Here is a 10,785-nt window from a genome sequence, read left to right as displayed (position 1 = left end):
TTCAAAGCTGCAAATCGAGACTATAATCCAAAAGATATACGTGATGATGTTGGCAACCGTTTTCGGGTGAGCATTTCTTACAATCAAGCATGGAGAGCCAAGTGTCATGCAATAGAGATGTTTCGTGGCAGTATGGATGACTCGTTCTGAATGCTTCCCATTTATCTTCATAACATTAAGATTCATAACCCAGGAAGCATGACAAATGTGGTGACTGACAATGAAAATAGATTCGTGATGTGTTACATGTCTTTTGGTGCAGTTGTAAGTATCACTCATCCTAAAATTGTTTTATCTTAAACTAATAGCAATCTCATTTGCTTTGTTTGCGTGCAGATTTGATCATTTGTCCAAAATGTTCGCCCTATTATCATCGTTGATGGTGCACATTTGAAAACTGGATACTTGGGTACAAATTTAGTCGCTGTTGCAATGGATGCCAATAACGGAATTTTGCCATTGGCTTATGGAATTGGTGAAGGCGAGACAAACGAGGTTTGGTCATGGTTTTTTGGCAATCTAAGAGATCATTTAGAGAGTTGTGGTATGAGTAATCGTATGTCAGAGATTACCTTTATTTCTGATCGTGCTCCTTCAATAGCACATGGTATTTCAAATGTGTTTCCTGAAGCCTTTCACTCTTTTTGCGCATGTCATCTATTCATGAACATAAAAACGATGTCCAACAAATTCAAATATTTTGAATGGCACTATTGGAAAATGGTTAAGGCTTATCGTTTGTCAGATTTTCAAGATCATGTTAGTGTATTTCAAAGAAGATTAAAAGCGTCTCACAAGTATCTAAATGACGTTGGTTTCAACAAATGGTCCAGAAGTCATGCTGATCATGTTAGGTATGCATACCTTACTAGCAACAGTGTAGAGTCTATTAACGCTCTATCCAAACATGCTCGCAAACTACCAGTTTGCATGTTATTGGAATTTTTTTGCGCTTCTATACAGGATTGGTTTTTCAAACATCACAACAAAGCAGTTAGTCATACTTCAACGGTTACTCCATATGTTGAACGTAAATTAGGTAAGAGGACGAACAAATCAAGAAGATGGCAAGCATTTCCATCTACAAACAATCTAATAGAGGTGCGTGATGGAAGGAAAAATGGCCTCGTTAATCTAGAAGGTAGAACATGTACATGTGGGCAATGGCAATTATCAGGCATACCTTGCGGACATGTATTGGCAGCAGCACGACTCTTCTGAGTGGAAGATGTTACATGTTATGTATCACATTGGTTCTTGTCTCAAACTTATATAAATACATATTCCGAACACATCCTTCCTTTGCCCCATCGATCTGAATGGTCCAATCTAGGGCCCAAGATCTTGAAAATCGTAAAGCCCCCAATTCAAAAGAAAAGAGCACCTGGACGCCCAAAAAGTACCGATCGGATTCCATCTCAAGGTGAAGAAACTGAAAAGAGAGTAAGAACATGTACTCGTTGCAAGCAAACAGGTCATAACCGAACAACATGTAGCGCTTCTTATGACCTAACCGGTGAATCTACTTCTCAGAGGGTTAAAAAAACAGCCTCAAAATCAAAGTCAAAGTCGAAAGAGAAAGTCGAACCTTCGCAAGCTTATCAGTCTTAATTTTATCAAACGTACGATTTAGACCAGAATTAGGGGACCAGAATTAGTTGCTTGTTTATCAGTCTCAGTTTGTTGTTTATCAGTCTCAGTTTGTTGTTTATGTTTATCAGTCTCAGTTTGTTGTTTAAATTTGTGTTATGGATAGACCTACATACAGACGCAAGAACGCAAGACAAATCTTGCGTATGTCATCAACCAGACGCAAGCACGCAAACAATAACTTGCGTATGGCTTTTAATAAGACGCAACTTTTGCAAACAATACCTTGCGTATGTCATCAAACATACGCAAGCACTCAAACAACACCTTGCGTACGTCTTTTAAAGAGATGCAAGGACGCAAACATAACCTTGCTTATGTCATCAAACATACGCAAGCACGCAAACAAAACCTTGCGTACTCCATTTAAAGAGACGCAAGGACGCAAACAATACCTTGCGTCTGACAAATAACCAGAAGCAAGGACGCAAAAAAAGCCTTGCGTCTGTCCCAGATTATTTACATTCAAAAATTACATGTTTTACCTAAAAACTGTATAATAATTACATCTACAAGTTAACTAATTAACAACCTTTGGGTCCTTTGGGTCCTCTGGTGGTGGTGGTTCCTGTGTATTAAAGCGTGCACGGAATAATGTTCTTGCCATTCGAATTCTATAGTCCTTAGCAGCCTTTTTAGGGTCTCCAATGTTGTCAATCTGATCCCAACCAAAAACTATCCTCTCCATATGAAGGCAGACCCAAACACCACAATCACCATGGCCACCACTCTGCATTGGCACATATGGTGCATCCTCGATCATCAACTCTACATCTTCTCTGTTCTCATAATAGTCAACAATTTATGAGTCCTGCTTCTTGTTAAAGTAATCAATAGCCTTCAAATATATCGACAAGTTGTCTAACAAGTTTTTGAAGACAGCCTCGAGTTGACCTTTTTTCAAACAACCCTTTAAACTATCATAGACTAATACTCTCTGTTCATCTAAGTTCAAAGTGAGTAGTATAAAATGTTCAGGATCTGAAAAATGTACTGGAATCAAAATCTGCAACAAGTATAACCCAGGGACCACACGCAAGGACGCAAGCATGGTTCTTGCGCCTGTAACAAGTATAACCCAGGGACCACACGCAAGGAAGCAAGGACATCCTTGCGACATACGCAAGGACGCAAGGTGTATCTTGCGTCCTCTTGCGATACACAAAACTACTCTGTTCAAACAGAAACTGCTGTATATACAATATATAAAAAGCTCTTGGAGATATTAACTAACCATTATATGTAAAAGTTTTAGGTAGTCAGACACTGTAAAGGTTTCAGCAGATGAACGCTTCCAAAATAATGCTCTTGGTACTCCATCCTTATCATTTTTGGTTGCAAAACTCTTAATGGTACGACGGTATGCCTCGAGGATCCAAATCTTAAATGCCCACATAAAACCAGCCAAAGTGTAAGCCTTTCCACCCCCACTCTCTAATTGGCTTTCTCGAACCTCAAAACCTTCGCTCACCGCCGAGTAAGTAGCATCCCAAATACGAGACCCCCATGGGTACGCGTTCACCTTATTGAAATCTTCAACCAACCACATGTTGCCCCTGCTTCCCCATAAACGCTCTCTCTACGATCAAAATTATAGCTAGTCGAACAATATCATCGTCACTAACCTTGGGAACCTTTACATCACCTTGTTTTTTGATAAGGATGTTTTGTATATCACTAACCAAAATGTTGCTGGCATCAAGACGCTCTGGAAAACAACGCCGTCTAATGGGTGCGGTCTTAGATTCATAATTTCGAGGGATGTAATGTGCCATGTCCGTCCGACTACCAAACATAAAGCCGGTGACTAAACAAAATTCACGCCAACCAAATCTAATCATAAAATTAGGAGAAAAATGAAACCATATATCTTGTTGCTCTTCAGGGTACTTACTAGCATCTAATTTTACTGAACGCTCACATTTCCGTTGGCACATTAGGAGCAAACAAGTATTGTGGTGATGTGTTGTAGTGGTGATTAAATGGAGTCCGAGGGTTGTCGAAACTCGATGATGGTTTGTGGGTTTCGTCTTTGATGATAACATCATACAAGGAACCAAGTAGAAAAGTTGATGAAGTGGTGATTCTGTTCAAACAACACAGAAAAAGAATAGCATCAACATGGGTTCTTTGTGGGTGTTGAGTGGTTCGAGTAAAGTGATAGGATACATATATGTTTGTCATGCTTATGGATATATATTAATTAGATATAGATAGATATTAGTTTAAACAAACACACTAACATGGTTACAGTGACGAATAGTCATCTTTAATTTTATTCACGGATGTAAATATGAGTTGAAATAAGTGGATGTCCATTTGTATCAATCAACAACAGTTTACTTTAGTAAAAGAATGATTTTGAACTCAATCTTTTAATATTACAAACGTGCACATTTAACAGAAGCCAATTATATCTGCCGACAGTTTTAATAGGATATTATTTCGTACCCCATTGTTAATCAGTGGCGGATAAAAATGTTTCGGAAAAAAATCCCAAATTTTTTTACAGTAATTATCTTTATTTATTTTAGTAATTATGGTATAAAATTCGATCATTAATTTATTAAATAAAAATTACATCAACTGTCCCTCTCAATTTTGGGTAAAATATAAAAAGTGTTAAAATTAAATAACTAGATCTTAAATACATTTTTAGTAAGCCTAAAATTTATAGAACTTATTTCCGGATCACCGTTTATTTTAAAATCATATATATTTTCAATATTCATATACGCGTTGCGAGTTATTTATATATTTAATTCTAATAATTGGTATCCTATTTATATATTCAAATTATGTTATTTAAACAAACCATTTTCATAATCAAATTCTATTGGGTCGAAAAGCGTTTCCGTACATTTAAAAATAGATCAATCAATTATTATGAAATTAAATTTTTCCACTAACTTTTGTCTAACTTTCGTTAATTGACACATTTGTTCTTACTTGTAATCACTTTACCAATTTCCAAATATCGTTAAAAAGAACAGATTTCTTAAATCATAGTGGACCTCTCAACAGAGACTTATAATCATACAATGTATCTGATAAATCAATCATTTGATATTATCTTTTAATCTCTTCTATAATTATATTAAATATATATTTAAACAAATACGTTCATGTAAAGTATTATATATCTAATACTTTGTTAACGTTTTTAGTTAATAAGTATATATTATATACACATATCTATATACACATAAATGTTCGTGAATCGTCGGAAATAGTCAAAAGGTAATTGATTACATGAATAGATTTCAAAATTTTTGAGATTCCACATTACAGACTTTGCTTATCGTGTCGAAACCATATAAGATTCAAGTTTAAATTTTGGTCGGAAATTCCTTGGTCATCACAGTACCTACCCGTTAAAGAAATTTCATCCCGAAATTTGAGTGAGGTCGTCATGGCTAACAATAACTATGTTTTCCTGACGAATATGAGCTGATAAATAGAGTTTTTTTTTCATTATTGAATAATACAGATAAAATAATTCGATTATTCAAAGAGCACGAATGAAGCTATCACAAAAGAGTGAAATGAATAAATGAAGTTTCCTTTTAACTTTTGACGTTGCCTTGGTTGAATTCCGGAATTCAAGGGATTTAAAAGAAAATCTTGGAAATCTATAAGATCTGATTCTTCGGTGAATAAGGAAATTAAGATCTCTCTAATTAAATACGTTGATCTGCTTCGATTACTCTGTCTGATATTTCCATTATAAATTAAACTCTTCCGTTCCATTATTCTCACCATTCCCATACTTTCCTTCTTGTTTCATACATCCAAAAGATTCTGAAAATGCTTAATCTAGTTCTGATCCTTGTCCTCATCCTTACTATCGCAACAATCATTCTCCTTTTCCAACTTCCACCAGAGGAATCTGCTTTCTTCTACTTCGCCCTTGGGATGATACTATTCTTAATAATACCGTGTCTTTATATTGCTATTCGTATTAATACCCACGATTTGTAATTTATGTGTTGTTATCGGGCTTTATATCTTCCCTTATACTTCAAAGTCCTTGCTTCTGTTTTCTATAATCATTGTCATCCCCAGTTAATACTCCCCCTATTTGCTGCGATTTATACTCTAATTTCTATTTCGGAGCTTTGTCCCTTCGTTTCTTCTTCTTGCGATTGAGCATCTCTTGTAATGGTCCAGAATTCGCAGATACAAGTTTTAGAATGAACATTGTTAATGTCCTAAGAAAGAAATGGTAATAGCACAATTTGATTTGTCAAATTACCAGAATTCAAGGAAAGATAGGATTATCAAGAAAAAATATGTTCTTGATATGTTTATAGATTAGGCAGAACGTAAGAGTCGTGTAACATGGCACATGATGACGTTATGATCTGTGAATCATCATGTTCCATTTAGAAACTCAGCATGACTTATTGTAATATAATCACGTTGATCAAGTGTCATTATATTACACTAACTCATGCATCAGTTCCCAACATTACTTCAATAACATTCTTATTTTAAGCTCGAAAGTTTACAGAATATAGAAACTAACAGTTTCTATGTGATGTAACACTGATAGCACGAAGATATTAATGATTTCAGATAAAATAGTTATGAAAATATTTTCAGAAATATGGAGGATATTTATAATGAAGAATACTATGATATCTTGGAATTTCTAAGATCGATGAAAAATTTTCCCCAAGATTTTAACATGAGTACGGAGCAAGATATTCGTTGAAGGTTTCATCGGATCCAGAATTACCTGGATTCTTTGAATATAGGGTATGGTCCTTGTATTTGTCCTTGGTCTCCTTCGTGATTAGCTTAATCCGTTTTCTAGTTTCAACTTTTCTGAGCTTTTCCAACATACTATTCTTTATCATCAAACTTCTGACGATTAAGGTCGTTTATGGTTGCCTACAGTTTCTGCTGCTTCATTCAGCTTTTTCAAAGTTCAGTGTATTGATTCGTGGGCTGGATTTTTTTTTTCTTCAAAATTTCAGAATTGAAGATCGTGATTTTAGGAGATAATTGTTATATGTATACATATAAATGTTGATGTGAAAACGTTGCGAGACTCACAATACAGATTTGCTGATTCCCGGTAATTGGTATGGTAATTCTTGTTACAAGATGTGGATGAGTACATGATAAGACTTCAATAGATAAATATAGTGATTTTTCAGAGAGTTTTAAGCCAAGGAGCAACGAGGTTGCTGGTACGTCTGCTGGTAATATGATGGAATATAAAAGGTTCCCCAGTAACGATGATGAAATACAAACTTATATATCAAGGTTATAATAAGGTTTATTCGAATGAAAGTCGAAATTGATTTGCTGGGGCTGTGATAAAATTGGCTAATTTGAAAAAGAATTTGCATTGTTATTTCCGAAAATAACAATGCCAGAGGAGCTAGCACAGATACGTGTTAAACGTTTACTCAGGTTCCAAGTGTTTTTCAGGTGCATAACTATATGCATCAATCTTTTCTTCTGTAAATGAAGTGCGGTTGGTTCATCCTCTCGATTGAGGTGTTTTCAAGAATCATGAAAGGTTTGAACGCAGATTGTAATCGTCAAGATGCAAATGAGGTTTAAGACGAAATCAAGTGGCAAACTTGAAGAATTGTTTAGTTTCATATGTTATAATCAATATTTTAATTCAATTTGATTGTCCAATGTTCTTAGTCCACAGTCGATAGTCCACAGTAACAGTCCAATAATTCATATATAGTTTAATATATAATATTCAAATTAATTAATACGTATCGTGACTCGTGTACATGTCTCAGACTCGATCACAACACAAACTATATATATTATTGTAGAATCAACCTCAACCCTGTATAGCTAACTCCAGCATTACTGCGTATAGAGTATCTATGGTTATTCCAAATAATATATACAGATGTGTCGATATGATATGTCAAAACCTTGTATGCGTGTCCCGATATTTAAAGTGCGTAAAATAAATAAGAGAAATTAAATGACGATAAATAAAATTGCAAAAATTAAAATTACGATAAATAAAATGCGATAAATAAATTGCGATAATTAAATTGCAATAAAATAAAATGTAATATAGAATTAACAGTTAGTTAGGAACAGTTAGCGTGGTTTCTTAACAAAATTTCATATTGTTAATTAGTCTGTTTCTAATCAATTTTTATTGTGTCCATTATTTCTTCATTATGCCACTTGTTAGATTCTGATAGGTCAAAATCCAAATATGAAATTGAATGAAACTGGTTATTCCGTGATGAACGGATACGTATCTGTGGATGTAAGTAGGATAGTAAATGACTGTTGAATCAGCTTCGTCGAATGTACAGTGTAACTTATTAAAGTGAAATCTAAATATTCCTCGGGTATTACCTACCCGTTAAAATATTTTCACCATTAACAGTTTGTACGAAAGAATTTTTAATTACAATCTTTATGAAAATATACTTGTATATATATTTTCTTCAGATGTAATTATGGATTTAATGAGTTAATATGATATTAACTCATCTGATTTATCGTTAGAACAAGAATATATAATCTCTAAAACATTAGAGGTTACATAACCATCATGTTGAACGAAGATCAAGGATGTAGAACGATACGTAGCACGAAGATCGTCGATGTAGGACAAGAAGTAGAACGAAAATTATGCTAGAGGTATAGATTGCGATGTTGAGGCATGTGATGTTGAAACTTGGGTTGTTGGTGATACTAGTGTTGATGTTGTTGCTGAAGCTGGTACGTTTTGCACCATATTTTTCCAAGACTATAACTCGGGCGCGAAGTTCGCTGACTTCTTGTATTATTCCGGGATGATTGTCGGTCGGAACGAGTGGATGAATAAGGTTTAGAAATTTAGATAGAATATAATTGTGGTGAGATATTCGGGAAATGAGGGTGAAAATGGTGTTTCGAATGGGTTCGTCGGTAAATGCTTCATGTTCATCGCTAAGAGGTGAATTCGGTTGGTGGAAAGGATCGTCTTCTTTACGTCTCCATTGATTAAGTCGACTACGAACCCATCAGATGAATTGGGGATGGCTGATTGATTGATTCATTCTGATGACACCGCTTTCGGAGCTTAGGTGAATATCCATGTCGGAATAGCTGTCGGAATAACTATCGGAATAGCTATCGAAATCTGAGGGACTCGAACTGGTTGAGGGATTCATCTCATACGATCAGATGAAGGATTTTTGATAAGAAATAGATTATAGGATGTAGAATAGTACCCTACAATACATATTTTACATATGCATATATAATACTAAAATCCCATAAGTTACGGAAGAATCTACAGAAACTGTCAGGCAAAGTCTACAGTAATAGATACGCTAAGATATGAATTATAAGATACGCTAAGATACGAATTTTGTCTATACACTATTCATGCAATCATTGCAGTAAGATGTGTCTAGACTAAGAATGATAGGCAGGTAATTTCCTAAGGATGATAAGCAGATGATTTCCGACACGAAATGATAAGCAAAACTTTTGACATGCAGACACGGTCGAAGTCCAGACTCACTAATGCATCCTAACAACTTATCAGTTATACACACTAATGCAAGACCTGGTTCACTAAGACCACCGCTCTGATACCAACTGAAGCGACCCGTCCGAATCCATCCGGATGAAGTCCATATCGATTACAAACGATTCACAATAGTTGATTACATCGCGAGGTACTTGACCTCTATATGATACATTTTACAAACATTGCATTCGTTTTTGAAAAGACAATCTTTCATTAAATCGAAAGTTGACGGCAGGCATACCATTTCATAATATGTTCAACTATAATTGACTTAATAATAATCTTGATGAACTCAACGACTCGAATGCAACGTCTTTTGAAACATGCCATGAATGACTTCAAGTAATATTTCTAAAATGAGCAAATACACAGCGGAAGATTTCTTTCGTACCTGAGAATAAACATGCTTTAAAGTGTCAACCAAAAGGTTGGTGAGTTCATTAGTTTATCATAACAATCATTTCAATATTTTAATAGACCACAAGATTTCATATTTCAATACACATCCCATACATAGAGATAAAAATCATTCATATGGTAAACACCTGGTAACCGACATTAACAACATGCATATATAAGAATATCCCCATCATTCCGGGACTCCCTTCAGATATGATATAAATTTCGAAGTACTAAAGCATCCAGAACTTTGGATGGGGTTTGTTAGGCCCAATTGATCTATCTTTAGGATTCGCGTCAATTAGGGTGTCTGTTCCCTAATTCTTAGGTTACCAGACTTCATAAAAAGGGGCATATTCGATTTCGATAATTCAACCATAGAATGTAGTTTCACGTACTTGTGTCTATTTTGTAAGACATTTTTAAATATTGCGCATGTATTCTCAGCCCAAAAATATAAAGGGTAAAAAGGCAAATGAAACTCACCTAATGTATTTTGTTGTAAAAATACATATGACTATATTGAACAATGTAAGGTTGGCCTCGGATTCACGAACCTATATCAAGTATGTATATTAACACTTATAATCAAATAATTCCTTCTATATAATATTTACATATATTAAGTGCTGTAGTTTATATACATATATATGCTTTATTTATATTTCTATCTTCAGTTATATTTTATATATAGTTATTTTGTAAAATAATCAATATTCATACACATAGTTATATTATAATATATATATATATATATATATATATATATATATATATATATATATATATATATATATATATATATATATATATATATATATATATATATATATATATATATTTGTAGTTGGTATTATATTAAAAATCAGTAATTTATTATGAAAATAATACTAATAATAATAATAATAATAATAATAATAATAATAATAATAATAATAATAATAATAATAATAATACTATCAACAATAATAATAATAATAAGATACTACCTTATAATAAGCTTCCTAAAAAAAGAAAACCGCCTCTGCTCGGGCTCGAACCCGCGACCTCCCGTTCAACCAAATAATGCCTAACCAGTTGCTCTACCGTGCTTCTTCTGAATTAATACCATATCTAATTTTATTTAACCCTATTTAGGTTTTCATCATCTTCTTTAAAAAAAACAACCCAAAACTAATCATCGTTATATATTATCAACTATCATCATCTTTCTT

The sequence above is a fragment of the Rutidosis leptorrhynchoides genome, chromosome 2 (genome assembly GCF_046630445.1).
Source record: "Rutidosis leptorrhynchoides isolate AG116_Rl617_1_P2 chromosome 2, CSIRO_AGI_Rlap_v1, whole genome shotgun sequence".
Classification (NCBI taxonomy): Eukaryota; Viridiplantae; Streptophyta; class Magnoliopsida; order Asterales; family Asteraceae; genus Rutidosis; species Rutidosis leptorrhynchoides.
This window is presented reverse-complemented; position numbering follows the sequence as displayed.